Source organism: Echiichthys vipera, assembly GCF_963691815.1.
Source record: "Echiichthys vipera genome assembly, chromosome: 15".
Taxonomy (NCBI): domain Eukaryota; kingdom Metazoa; phylum Chordata; class Actinopteri; order Perciformes; family Trachinidae; genus Echiichthys; species Echiichthys vipera.
Window position 1 is genome coordinate 17,186,107 of NC_139840.1, and position 15,543 is coordinate 17,201,649.

Sequence of the window (15,543 nt, forward strand, 5' to 3'; positions counted from 1 at the left end):
ATTACAAACATTTCATGTGTGTCTCTTTCTTTTGGCTTCCCTAGATGTCATTTTAAGGTAACTAACTAACTTAAGTACTTTGCACAGGAATGTAAATGAAAGCATGCGATACATTCCGTCAAAATTCCCTTTTAAACCTGCAATTTTGGTCACTAATTGACACATTAGTGTTCCTGGCCACCTGACAAATATAAGTCTAATATTGATATTTAGGCTCTGTAGTCTCAACCAACTCCTGGGGGAAATATCTGGCTATTTAATTGCCAAATGCTCCACTATGTTCGCCAGCTAGTCGCTAACTTCATCTGTCTGTCGTTTGGTGCTGGAAATATAGCATATGGTGGGGTTTTAGCACAGAAAAAAGAAAACTGTCTGCCACCTGCCAGGAGCGAAGCTGATGAAAATGAACCAAAACAGTAAAAACATGGAAAAATAATGAGCTGAAAGATGCTAACACGCTCCGCTGAGAGCAACTACAGAGTCGGCTGGGTTCAATAGGAACGCCCACCTTCACATACCATGTAATCATTTGATCAATCATTATAAAACATATAAAATGAAAACATTAAAAATGATGAGATCCACATGTATTATAGGTTTGTTGAAGTAAATAGCAATATTGAAGAGGATAATGATTTTACGGTCAGAGGTGAAATGTGGAGAAAGGGTCTGTGGTAAGGAGCCTCGATACCAGCTGTGTCTAAACCCACCAGAGGTCAAAGGGGAAGGTTGGGGGGATATATCTTGGTGACAAAGTCAATAAAGGATCAGGTGCATCAGATGCAGCTACAGTATCATCTTTAGTATATCAGTCTATGGCTACACACACACACACACACACACACACATACACACACACACACACACACACACACACACACACACACACACACACACACACACACACACACACACACACACACACACACACACACACACACACACACACACACACACACACACACACACACACACACACACTACCTGGATTGTGAGAGCTTTCATAAACAGGCCACCACAGCACAACCACATTTTCATCCACAGGGAACGTTGGTCAGAAAAGGGAGCAGCTGTGAAATCACATGGAATAATTGACACAAACATAGAGGTGGTGGTGGGACTTCATCCAGGAACTCTTTTAATGATGTGCTGAATCTGCTGAATGTCAACAAGGTGAGGAAAGAAGAAAAAAGCTCTGTCCTTAAACAGCAGCACCAATCCCTGGACAGCCTGAAGCCTCCTTCTTTGCTGAGTATGTTTCAAACAGCATGTCATTTGGACAAATAAAGAACATATAAAGAAATAACACAACTACAATGACTTTTAACTACCTCTCTGAAAGGGACTAATCGTTTTAATCTTGTGGGTAAAAGTTTGGTGCTGCCTTAAAGAGCTTCTTCTCAGCCAACTGCAAATCCAAACATTTGTCTTCCACCAGTCACTACCTTAGAGGAAAGCCTCTGGCCAAAGACAAAGAGAGGGACCTTTCTCTTTGTATGGGTGAGCTGTTCAGCTGTGGTCTCATCTACGGATGTAATGATTGGCCTGGTGGGCTGCTTTAGTCCCTCCCAGGCTAAAGACTGGAGTTGATTGATGGATTGTTTGTCCAATCCCTTTTGGGTTTTGGTGGCTGGGGATCACTTGGGTTTCAATATTCCAGGGAGAGAGAGAGACATTACGTTTCCATCCAGCAGCTCTAAAAAACCATTCACTGCGCTTGTTCTTTTTGACAAATGGTTGTGGTCAGACCATTGGGCTCTGAGATTTGGGAGCTGTCCAGTGCTGAAGACGTGGACAGTTTTTAGCTCCAGTCACTGTGAAGTCACTGTTCTAAATCATCCTCTCCTTCTGGCTGTTAACGGACCACAAAGTTCAAAGAGATCGTAAAATCCACACTCTAGCTCACAGTTTAGTTCACAGTTGGATCTGCTATTCATGAATTAATGCAACAAAGGTCTCTAACATTTGCTGCATTGAACATCACAACCCATCATATTCTGACCCAAACAAAGTCAACTCATTTACAGGGCAGAAAAAAGGTAACCAGCCTATCCTGCTGAGGCAAGGGTGAAGCTATAAACAAGCGCTGGTGCTTATGTGCATATTTATGGTGCTAGTCTGTTAGCGATTAGCACTGCATTAGAGGATGACAAACACCATAATCACATAAGAGTGAGCAATTTTATACCATAGAGAATAATGTCAAACCCTGACTGAGGAGTACCGATAGCTGCTACTGTAATAATAATCATTGTATTCTGAAAAAAAACAGTACTTCAGGACTTTTCATTGTCAGTAAATCTGGGGATTTTCTCAGTTGTAGTTTATAAAATGACAGAAAATGGTGAACAATTTTTTAAAGCCCCAAGTGAAAAAATCAATTTACAATTATATAAAACATAGAAAAGCAACAAATCATCACATGTGAGAGGTCGATTTTTGCCATTTTTGCTTGAAAAATACCAACAATAAATGATTGATGTCAAACCAGTTGCTGCTCCTTAATTAACTGGTTTGGTGAATAAAAAGCAATAAAGATGTGAAAAGGTCATCAAATTGCTTGATTTTTCCAACCAACCCCCAAAACGAATCAGTCTATCAAATAAGACAAAGAGAAGGTACAAATCCTCACAATTACAAAAAGAAACAGGGGAATGTTTGTCATTTCTGCTCCAACAATGGTCGCAATTCTTTTTCTTTCGATCGACTGGAGAAGTCGACTCTTTGTTTCATTTCTGCAGTATTTCATCGATCTGAAAGCGTCTAACATTACTTCTTCCTCCATTTCCCACTGATGCAAAGTGACTCCTGGAACTGTGGACGTCTCAGAGCCACACGTGATAAACAACACTGAGGCTGACTGAGTGCAAAGTGTGCAGCAACAGACAGCGAGGCAGACAAACTGAGCTCCAACTCTATTTTAGTCAGACTTTTTTTCTTTTCCCACAACACCGCTCTCTGATCCCTCTGCTCGTATGAGTTCAGTCACCTACATACACACAGCTCTACTGTATGCGTGCCGGGGCCCATGGATGCCCCTTTATAAACACACGCTTGCACACATCCGGACAGAATGAAAAATGCATGCTGTAAACTTTCAGCTGGGTCTCTTAGCCCTTTTCCTCACTATCCTCCTCTCGTCTCCGCATCCCACATGCAGTACTGTGTTATCTCTCTCACACATAGGCTGCATTTCCTCAGCTCGGGCTCATCTACTGCATGGCGTTGCCTGGTTAACCACATCCTGCTTAATGGCACTAACACACAGCATGCGGTGGGCGCACTAACAAGGCCAAAGAAGAAAAGAGTTGGTGAACAGAAACAGAATGGGCTTCATTGGGCTGCAGGGGCTCTCATATTCTCAGACCATACGGGTCGTTTGTCAAGGTGACCCAAACTGTCCTCCTCTTTCGCTGGGATTTGTACATGTCAGTGTTTATTTACAGAGCATCAGTACAAGACTTTCAAAGATCTGTTGACCTGCTTGGCACTAGGCAATCACTCATTTTACCATCATGTGAGTTAGTTAACAAGGCACGGACACGTTTATGTAAAGTAATTTAAGTGTAAATTATTTTATTAATTAGCTAGCTATTCATTGTTTCCTTCTGTTCTACATTCATTTGTGTTGATATTTTGTGTTTGTAAAGCATTTGTGGTCAACTGTGGTTGTTTTAAATGTGCTATAATAATAAAGTTTGACTTGACTTGAGTACAGATGAAATACTGCGATAATCAAGTTTCTATACATAACAGGATCTTTGATGTCATGCCCAGGTGACATCTCTGGAGGTGGTCCAATATAAGATCTGATTCTGGCAGCTATTCAACACATACTGTCTGTTCACCAAATGTCTCTGATTTAGATAAAAGATTTCACAAACACCTGTTCAAATGTTCAGATCATCTTCCACAAGGGCATCCCTCAACAGAAGGCATCTGATTTCTTTTAGGTTGTGCTGTCATGAAGAATTCAAAGATGTATGCGAATGTAAACCAAAGTTCGGATGAAAACAAGACATCTCCTCCTGAGAGGAAACCTTCTAAAGGACACACTAACAAGGTTACTTGGTGAGTTGATGATTTATGCATGCCCCTACATGGGGGTAAATATAGACCAATATTAAAAGCTTTGACCTGTAAATAATTAAAGATATTCCAAACAGGGTGCTATTTGTGTGAAGCTCAAAGGCTGAGGGTGTGATTGTGTGAGAGGAAAGGCGTATATTGGTCCACAGCTTATACTTATTATATCATATATATGCGTATGATTAGATATTGCATGGATGGGCAGAGCATACTCTGTTTTTTTAAAGTGCGTTTTTATAGTGTAACCTAGAAATGAAACCACTTTAAAAATCATGTTCCAGCAGCTGAGAGGTCTCAGGCGCCTCCTGCCACCCGATGACTTGAGATATCACCCTCTGTCCAAAAGATTGATTTCATAAAACATGCATGCAAGGCAATTTATTTCCGTGCTTTTACTCTTACCTTTTCTGTCAACACGAGACGCGTCTCAATGGTGCAATCCGCCGGAATGTGAGCTTTGCGCCTCAGTGCAGGTGCTTCCCCCAAACCTCCCACAGGGTGCAGAGACGGCAACCGACGAAACAAGGGTGAAACAGCACTTTGCGAAGGCAGAAGAGACCGGGGTGAGTGTGTGCACAAGCGCTCCACGTCTTGGACTTTTTCTCTCCTTCTCCAACGTTATCCACTCCTCGCTGAGCTGCAGCTTATGCGCCGTTCATCCTCACACATTGGTCTGTCAGATCGGAATAGATTCTCATACATACACACACACACGCACGCACACGGCAAGGTGCTTCCTCCGACCCCCTACTCGCCAGCAGCAATGCTGAGGGAGAGAAGCAGTATCTGTTTGAACAAAGAGGCAAGCGGTGACGGGCAGACGGCTCCAGCGCCCCCATTCAAAGAGGGGGATACATGGGGTTGTGTGTGTCGGAGAGGGAGAGGGAGGGTGGGGGTGTAAGAGGGAGAGGGGGTGGGTGTACTTTATATGAACATAATCCGATTCCTACATAAACCTCAAAGGTTGATCTGGTGTCTGTGAATTAAATTCAGATGTACCCATGAGCTTACAATGATAGTCTGACCATCAGCTACACCCCCTTCTATCCTCATGTCACATCCTCTGTTTCTACACACACCTCTGATGAATCAACTCAACCTGTGTAATCACACATAAGCCTCAGGCCTTCTGTTCTTACTAGATACAGAAACATAAAGATCACATATCCACCCAATTATTGTGTGTGCAGGAACGATATTATGACTGATGCTGACAACTGCTTAGTGAAAGCACAGCTGTCTCGGATGCAGCTAGAAACCTGGCAACAGTCAACGTCTCATCACTGCAATGGGGTCAATACACACAGCAAACAGTCAATCTTGATTATCACAGTATAAAGAAAATCTCCCTTCTTGCTGGTGGCAGCTCTGACTGAGGCCGCCTGACCGCAGGTTCAACTCCTGCACTGATTTCTCTCAATGATAAAGTGAGCAGGAGAGCAGCATATTCATTACACTCTAGGTCGGCAGTCTGTTGCTCAAGATGGTTGTAAATTATGCATCTTCCCCCGTGAAATTAAACCGTAATACAGCCACAAATCATGGTAATCACTGATCACTATTTGAGGAAGATGCCTTTATCCGACTCGTTTAAATAGTTTGTTAATTTAAGGTCTTTAAGAGAGAAAATAATGCTGAGATGTTTCTTTCAAATTTTAGATTTATCAAATTTTAGATTTATCATGTGGACATGAGGCTTATCATGATATGAAACAAAGTCAGAGAATGCTTCTGCTGGCATTGAAGCAAGTGGCGAGGCGTTGGTTTTGAGTTTTTTTGGCAACGTTTATTTTACCCTTGCCTTAACCCAAACAACTTTATTTTTAATGCTAGCGGAGATCTAGTTTTCCTGGATTTTGAGGAATGCACACAAGACATTTAGAAATACGGGGGTGTTTGTTTAGAGTGCCCATTTCCCGGGGGCATTTGCAGTAAAACTTTCAGAGTTTAGTTCTGCAGTCTCATGTTGTGTTCAGAGGGAGTCGGAGATGCAGTAAGAGTTTGATGGATCCCCACTGCCCTGTTTGTCTCTGTTTTCCCCATCAGTTTGTGCTTGTAAAACAAACACGCTGACTAGATCAGGAGCATCAGGAGTAGGTCTTTACCGCTGCTAGTATTTCTGATACAAAGTTTCTGTGAATGCAGTTTTCTATATTCCCCTTTTGTCTTTGGATGGCAACAAAACCAAAGCCAATAACTAATGGATGTAACAGGATTAGAGGCTAAACCAAATTCGGCGATGTTTACACATAAATATGATTAAATATGTTCACTGAGACAGCAAACAGCTTTGTTTAATCTGAATTTCACCATTCCAAAAAGAGATTCTTGGAAGAACATTTTTGTATTTTGTGCAACAAAGAATAACACAAAAACCACGAGAGCATGATGAGGTATTTAGATGGTTGAATTAACAAACATTTGCTGAGAAGATGTTTAGCTGGCTCATGCCTTGTTGTCACAAATAATGTGTCTTGTTGAGTCACTACTGCCATCTTGTAGTTTTATGTGCTGACAGAAAGAAAAGGCTTTTGTGTTAACCAGAGGTGCACTATTCATAAGTGTTCTTCATTGTCAGCCGTGCAGGCTAGAACAGAGGATGAGATGTTGTCCATCAATCTCTTTAAGTCAGAGGACCACAAACTTTAAGTATACGCTGTTCAATAATAGTAATGGACTGGATCAATACTTGTTATTGGAAACTCCCATACCTTTGTGGACTGGAAACAGATCCGTGCCTGACGGTGGAAAGTCAACCTACCCTCAGCTTCAATTCCAAAGGATAAATTTCTGGCCGAATTATTACAAGTCTTTCCCCGTACGGTCGACCTTGTTTATGCACCGCTCTCCTATCAGCTCTCAATTCCTCAATGTTAGAAGTACGAGTTCCCAGAAACATACTGTATCCAGATGTGTAGTATCTGTGCTGGTGTTTTCACTTCGTCTGAAGTGGCTGCTGGCACTAATTTGCCATCCTGGGCTGTTTTTCAGCCAATTCAGCACGTTTAAGTGGTGTGACACTTGAGAGAAATCCTTCTCATTGATTCAAAGTAAAGAGGTTGTGAGGTCAAAAGCAAACGTCTCATATCAGGTAAGAGAATTTTTAGCCGTTAAGCGCACAGTAAATATAATTTGTTCTTTCAACATCGAGTTGTGTTGTGTTGTTGTTGTGCTAACTGGCTAAGCTTGAGCCGTCCTGTACAGACTACCGCCGGCTGCTGTTATGAACATAGACTGTATAATAATGATGCCGGCAGGTCTGAAAAGTGAAGCTGGTGCAGAAGTATGCAGCACAATGTTCATTTTGTAAATGATGGCCCCATTTAGAGTAAAATAGACGATATAGCATGGCATGCTTTGGGGCGTGGCTATCTTGTGATCTCTGTCTAAGGCTTTGACCCTCTCACAGTGTGTTTTCACTTCATCAAAGTTAATTGTAACATTGTGCTCTGCGTTATGTTCCACCTTGCTAAAAAAGCCAGCTTTGTGCCACTGCAGCGAACTGCGCCAGGGACCGGACCTCTTTGCTCACCTGCGTCAGCCAGGTGAATAATTGAAAACCTTTTGTGTGTTTAGCTTAGCACAGCACCACTGAAAAGGCAGCGGAGAACACCTCCCCAACTCTTCAACTTGTCCAAATATGGTCATGTCTGGTTTCAAAAACCAAGATGGTGACAGTCAAACTCGCAATCTCAAGCTTCAAAACTGTAGTACACAAACCAATTGGTGACGCCACTAGTCCCCTACTTGGTGTGTCCCTGTCTTTAAGGTCAGAAAAAATCCTTTTATTTCCCAGCGTCTGGCAACATCATGTATACTGTATTCTGTATCAATTTTTTGAGGCTCTTCATTGAAACTGTATGATGTTGGAGAGAAATAGTTGCAGCAGAGGAGATTCAAAATATTCTAAATTCTGAATATTAAACATATTTCACTGCAGGAAGTTTTTTTTATGATATTAAAATTATAGAATAGATATAATAGAATTACACAGTTTTACAGCATGTAGCCTACACACTGCACATGCATACATAGTCATGCACATACACCCACACACACACACACACACACACACACACACCCACACACACCCACACACACCCACACACACACACCCACACACACACACACACACACACACACACACACACACACACACACACACACACACACACACACACACACACACACACACACACACACACACACACACACACACACAGACACACACACACACACACATACACACCCATGCAAGGAGGCTTGGCTCAGCCTTAATGTGAGCTGTGACTTTTAGAAATGTCAGGCGCCCCGCCAAAGAGACAAACAATGTCAATCACTTTCCAGCAAGGGACCATGCACAATGGAGAACACACAATACACAAGGGAGGCAGGATGAGGATGATGGCACAAAAATGACTTTTGGAAAGCTATAAAAGCATCTTAACGGGAGCAAAAACAACACAGCCAAGTAATGTACGCTGCCCTCTGTAAGAAACAGTGAGCGTAATGAGGCCTTCAGTAGCATCCTGATTTCTTCACACTGATAGAGCTGTGCGGTGTGTTTAGGCTCCTGTGTTTTCTTATAATTTGCTGGGCTGAGTCCCGCTCCATGGGTTTGTTTTATGGTCATGCTGTCAGTGTGAAGAGATCAAACAGGCCAGTAACCAAGCCACATAAAAAGAGAGGAAACAGGATATCGGCCAGTCAAGAGGTCTCTAAACTAAACAGGATTTTAAAAACTCAGCAGTTGTTAAGACTTGATTTAGCTACCATGCTGAGTCGAAGTGTTTGCGAGCCAAGAAGGCCCATCTGGGCGGCAGAAGAGCAGTTATGGAGGAAGTCTGGGAGACGTGGTGAGCACGAATGATGGATGACAACCACATGGGATACCTCCACACTTTCTAACCACAGGCCGATTAATGTTTGCTTACAGAGATTGTAATTACACGGATAATTTCATACTGTGTTATCTGTGGTCGCTGTTTGATAGAAATTAGTGATTTTCCTTTCAAGGTTTGACGTTTGCTCCACTTGAACAAGAAGACAAGAAGAAGAAGAAGAAGAAGAAGATGAAGAAAAAGGGGGGGCGGGGGGTCAGACAAGGACATAAGTGAATTAGAGCACAGAGAGCGTTAAAGGAGGGAATCCACCGTGTTTAAGAGACACAAACTCATACAAAGACCCCCAACCGCTGCCATCTGGAGTGGAGTGGGGAGTGTGGATAGACTGCATGTGTGAAAGAGAAACTCCGGACTCTAAAAACGTCTCTATTTACTTTGCCGATCAGAGATGTCCTCCAGGGCCACCATTAAATTCACATCAGTGTTTTTTATTTTTTCATTTGTTCTATTTTTGTACAGCTTTAACCTATACAATGTCATGTGGTATTGATGGATTGTTTATTTTTTAAATAAGGCACATTTTTGCAAACATTATTCTACCCGACAGAAATTTTATGTAGCACTGATTGATTGACTGTTTGGTTGTTTTTTATCGTGAATTGTCTTTTAAACGTTGGCAGCGTACTTTCTGAGCTTTGCACATTTTTTACATTTTTTTTATAGAAAGATCAAAGAGGCAAGTCACGTCAAACAGCAGTAATACTTTTGTATAGAGACTATAGGAGAAAATACAACCACCTAGTGTTTCAGTTGTTATCATGTGACCCAAACGGGATTCATATACCAGATATGACACCCAATATTGACATTATTAAGTAGATTACATGACCGATCCACATTAAATAAACAGGAGAAATAAAATGATGATAAAAATCTGTTTCTGCTATCAGTTGCATCGAGCCACCGAACCAGTTTTCAGTAATACACTAAACCCTGACCTTTGGAGTTGTGGAACAAGTTTATTTCCATCATTAAAAAAGTATTATATTATATTATATATATATATATATATATATATATATATATATAAACAACAGAATAACCAATAATAACAGCAAGCAGCATTAATGAACATATATGCACTATGCTTATCTAGTCCTACCCCTCTTCATAAATGTATAAGTGATAAATGACAAAGGAGGTCTTTGCGGACTGGAAGGAATAAGAAATAAAGAACAAAATGGTTATAAACAGCAGTGGAGGGACTATTAGCAAACAAGGGAACAGAGAACAAACAGAACAAAAGAAGATCTTTGAAGTGTATTGTTCAGTTTCAGAGTTTCAGGTTCATTTGTGTGTGTGCATCTGAGCTTGTCGTACAGTTTAGTTAGTTGATGTGTGAGGGTTTTTTAATTCAGACACCTCCCCCCCTCCCACCAACACACACACACACACACACAAACACACACACACAGAAAAACCTTTTACATGCTCAATTAAGCGCTGATCTACCTTGGCAGTTAAAATTCAGGTCATGTGTGGAGGAGCAGCTGTGTGTGTGTGTGTGTGTGTGTGTGTGTGTGTGTGTGTGTGTGTGTGTGTGTGTGTGTGTGTGTGTGTGTGTGTGTGTGTGTGTGTGTGTGTGTGTGTGTGTGTGTGTGTGCGTGCGTGTGTGCCTAATGAGCTCTCCTGTGCAGCATCTGTGGTCTGTGTCTCACTCAGACTTTGCCCCTCTCCTCCTTCTTTTTTCATCAGGTATCTGTGACAGTCACTCTTTTCAGCAGATAAAAGCTTTGAAAAAAAGAAGCTCTGCTGTCAAACTTTCAATTATGACTCTATCCTGTGTACACACACACACACACACACACACAAACAAACAAACACATGCAGGTTTATGATTGTTCATCATCCCAGATAGACAGCATGAAAAACATCATGCTCTTACATATTGTCTACCCTGGCTTATCTCCACTGAAATCTTTCTGGCTCTACTTAATTTTACTGCAATTGTGTGGATTTTTATGCACCAAGTTATGGTGGAAATGTCTTTTATTTATGTAAAGGAAAACACAGGTGACAATTTAGATTATAAAAATAATATCATGACTCAAAGTAAAACTGAAACCCCTAGGGGCCCTCACAGTTACTGCAGGGGGCAGACAAATTATTGTTTGATTACTTAAAATAAGTCTGAAACTATATATATTAGCACAAATCAAACATTTTATGAGAAAAGATAAATTGGATTGGATTGGATAAATTTGTCAATTTACAATAATGATGATAGGCTTACTGGCCTAAAGATATGTTGGCCACCCAGGATTAACTGTGTCTTCCATTAAAAACATGAGGTACGAATATGCCAGTAATTATTATTTAAATAGCTTAGTATTGGTTGCACCATATATAGGTACAGTATGTGTGTAGGCTTTAGGTAGCCCTACACATTATTGTAGGCCACGTTTAATATGCAACGCAGTTTAATACAATATGTTGTAGTTCCTTCTCTGTCTCTATTTCAGCTGGGGCCTTTGGCCAATAAGGGCGCACCAACACTGTCCGTCCGTACCGTGCCCCTTGCTTTAGAGTACTTGTCCGCCCCTCCCTCTCCCCCCGCAGGCCAAGCCCGTTTTGCTCACTCACACTGGTCAAACGAACTAGACTTTACCCGTAAAACCTGTTTGGGCACGGTACGGATGGACAGTGTGAGTGCGACCTAAAACACTGAAGCCCTAGTGGCAGAGAGAGCACATGGACAGAGAGGATGTTTAGTTAGATATGTTATAATCTGCTTGACTCATTGATTCTTTATCTGACTCAAGGTTGTGCGAGTTGGGATCTATGGCCCCGACCACGGCTCTGAAATATCAGCAGCCTAACTGTCCACGGAGCTGTCCGTGGTGCTGAAGTCCCTGATGGTTTTGTAACTGTGACTTTTTCCAGCACTTCTGTCAGTAATCCTTCATAATCTAGTCTGGTCCAAATTGCGAGTGAACACAACAAACCATCCCCCTGTTTCCCCCAAATGTCCTCCTGCAAATAAGATAAGTATATCTAGAGTCATACTCCTTGCGACAAGCAAATTTAACTTCATGTGCAAAAAAGTGCTCCTTTAACTCTGGTCCACTTACATTATTCACTTCAGCTGTAACTCTGCTCTGCTTTATTCAACTCCAGTCTTCTCTGCCGCACTCTGCTCTGCTTTAACTCTACGTCATTCCACTCCCTTCGGTCTATTTCCCTCTACTCATCATTGCTCCTCTCTCCTGTAACTCAGTTATCCTAACTCTACACTGTGACGGGAACTCTAACCTATATGGAAGTATGAAACAAGTAGGTGCGCTCTTTATTTCCTCATTGCAGCAGGTAAGACTTGTCCTAGTTGGCCTGATTATAGTGTTTCAGGCTTATTGCCTCACTCTTCCTCCACGACACTGAGTGGAATCTGACTAAATGATCATACACTGTAGTTTTGCACACTCCCTCCTCAACCTACTTTACTCCAGTTTTAACACTGTTTCATCACCCAGGTCTTCAATCTGTGTTTTTTTTTCAAGCCTCAATCTGTTTGAAAGCAAGTTGCTAAAAAAACATGCTCCACTTTCTCTCTGTCGACCAATGACGCCTCATTATGTTCAAGGACTGTATTTTATAACAGAGTAAACTCCTCTCACAAAGCCTTTTTCCTGTCTGTTATCAGCCTACTGCTTCCTATTGAAATGGAAAACACGGACCTTAGCTAGTTCCAGTTACTACAACCACAGGATGTTTTGCACAGAAATGCATTCAATTCACTACTTTGGTAAGAGGGCGTGAGCTTTAGCCTGCGAGTCATAAAGCAAATCAGATCAAATTATAACGATAAAGGCCATAACAGATTGCTTCTAGAGGGTGAACTATCCTGCACAGCAGACCTGTTGGCAGGGGGATTAATGCTCAAATAAATTGGATATAAAGGATAATTTCACAGTATTTAGCACTGAGAAATAAGGCACTTTCTATAAAAATGGTATGGAATAACGAAAGAGCTTCGCATAGAAGCTTTAAACGCGTTTTTATTGGTGATGTTAATTAGATTTACACTAAACCAGCAAAGTCTAAAAACTTAAATTAACTCTGTGTCTTCTTTCACACACAAACACACACACACACACGCACACACACACACACACACACACACACACACACACACACACACACACACACACGCACACACACACACACACACACACACACACACACACACACACACACACACACACACGTTTAACGCCTCTAATGAAAGGGCCCATCTGTTTGTTTTTCCCAAATACAACACGTTTGGCTTGTCAGAACATTAACACAGCGTAAATCCAACATATTTTTTAAACTCCACTGGAAATATTGTGCATCTTGACGACCCACGACTGATTAAGTGCCAATTAGTGCTACACAATCCCACACCGACTCTAACTACATACTCTAGTCAGGTTGATAGAGTTGAAATCTGAAAGTATCCTTAAAGGAATAGTTTAACATTTTGGGAATTAACAGGGTTTGCTGACTCTCCCCCCAAAGGAGATCGACAGCATCAGTAGTTTCATGCCCGAAACAACATCTGTTGACATTTGTAGGAATTATGATGGGAGCAGATGAGGTCAGGTGTTATAGAGCCACAAGACTTTAACATGACAGACCACAGTTTTTTCTGTTTCAAAAGAACTATGATCTTTCAAGACTTTAGCCACATGTTATTATTGTAACCATGACGACAACGCGCCTCTAACCTCAATGGAGTTTGACCCGAACGATGACCTTTCCCCATGATGTTGTACTGCCTGTACTGTTAAATGAGACCACTTTATTGTTTGCACAAAATATGAAGCTATCGGTGGCAGCCAATTTACTGAGCCAAGAAAAGACTGGAAACTGTGAAACGACAAGTCCTTACTCTGTCCAAGGGTTAAAAAATACGCCAACCACATCATACTCGCCCCCAAAAAATGAAAGAATGAAAAAGAAGGCCATTTTACAGGGTTGTTACCATGGATTTATTAAGAGAACTGGATAAAGTGTTTGAGGTGGGGCTCCATTCATTCTTATGAAAGCTGCCCAGTGGCGCATGAAGCCAAAAACTTCACATAAATACCCGTATGATTGGCACAACTTAAATGGGAATGAAATACTTTATTTGTGCATTTCTTCTAGTGTTTTAAAATGCTATCAGACCAAATTAATCATTCAGTTTTGCAGGTATTCTGACACTCGAAGAAATGTATCCACGGATCTTCAAATGTGTCTTTTACGTATAAGTCAACGGGGAAAAGTATTTTTGGTCCCCATGGCATCGCGTGAGCAGGTGCAATTCCCCCGTTTGGCCGCTTTGTCAAATCAGCTTCAAAATCCGGTGCACTTCCTGGGAGCGTGGGTGTTAAATGCATGGCCAGTTCTCGGTTCTGTGCAGTTGCACCTGCGGCCACCGCTGCCCCCAATGTTGCGAGTCATAAATGCATAATTTGCATTTGTGTTGTAGAACAATGAATCACCTAACTAATACAGATACATAACACACTGAAACAGGATTGTTGTGGAACTTAAAATGTTAACATATTGGTCTATGCACATCGGATAATTAGTAACAATAACTGTAAAATAAAATACCAAAGTATATCAGTGTGCGATTCATTAACTCTCATTTTGCCATAGTTTTCAATTAGTCTATATATTACAACCTCTCCCCCACATGCTGTTCCTCTAATCCTCTGTCCCTCTTACTTGCACACCATTAATTCTAAAATCTGCCCTTCATGCCTCATTGTCACTCTGAGGAACCTGATTGTCCTTCGTTTCTCCACTAGACTCTTACCATCTTTCTCTTCTGTCTCTGTTGCCTTGCCGCTGCCTGCCTGGTGAGATGAGGGCCACGTGTTTTGTGCAGACAGGCCTGTAAATCCTTCAGAGGCAGAAATATTCATGCTTCACTCTGCCGCAAATCACAGCTCTCATCATATCGCCCTTGACTGAATGTTCAGATACTTTAAAGCAAAATAACAGGACAAAAGGCCTATACATTTATTTATTTCTCGCATTGTACAGGCTTGTATACCTACACACACATGTACACACACCTGGTCAGCTGGCTAACAATCCTATTGATCACTGGCTCCTCCCGGGTATAAAAAAAAAAGGTCAGTCTAATTTAAACCTCAGCAGCCCCTGGAGAGCTGAACTGTGCCGAACTGTGACATTCACCAAGTCCTGATTTCAAGTCGCCTCCTTTTGCCCGCTGTCTCCTCCAGCCGCAGCACTGGTCCACTAATGGTCTCATCACTGCAATGCAACTGCTGTTTCTTACATCCGCAGCTCCCTTTCTCGCTCTTCGCTGTCACTTCTGTGCTAATAAATGTTTGGAGGAACATTCTTGAAGGACACCATGTTACTGCTGCTTGTCCTCTGTGCTCCAGTACTGTAAATTACACCTCAGGGTCAGTTTGACCCGGCTGGCAGAAAATGATGAACAAGCCTCCTCAAACTTTTTGTAACACCTCTGACACCGAAGACGCCTCAGTGTCCCCAGGCAGACCGAATTAAACCTTGAGAAAATGTCTGGTATGCTGTGCAGCTTATGAAA

General features: G+C 41.8%; 1 protein-coding gene across 2 annotated transcripts in view; it reads right to left on the bottom strand.

Annotated features, from left to right (window-relative positions):
- Positions 1-4,738, bottom strand: part of LOC310958004 (neurocan core protein-like) — a 39,573-nt gene extending 34,835 nt beyond the window's left edge. For both annotated transcript variants that reach the window (XM_083928781.1, XM_083928780.1), the window contains exon 1: positions 4,492-4,738. The gene's annotated coding sequence lies outside the window, so the exon portion shown is untranslated. The remainder of the gene's footprint in view (positions 1-4,491) is intronic.
- Between the last annotated feature and the right edge of the window lie 10,805 nt (positions 4,739-15,543).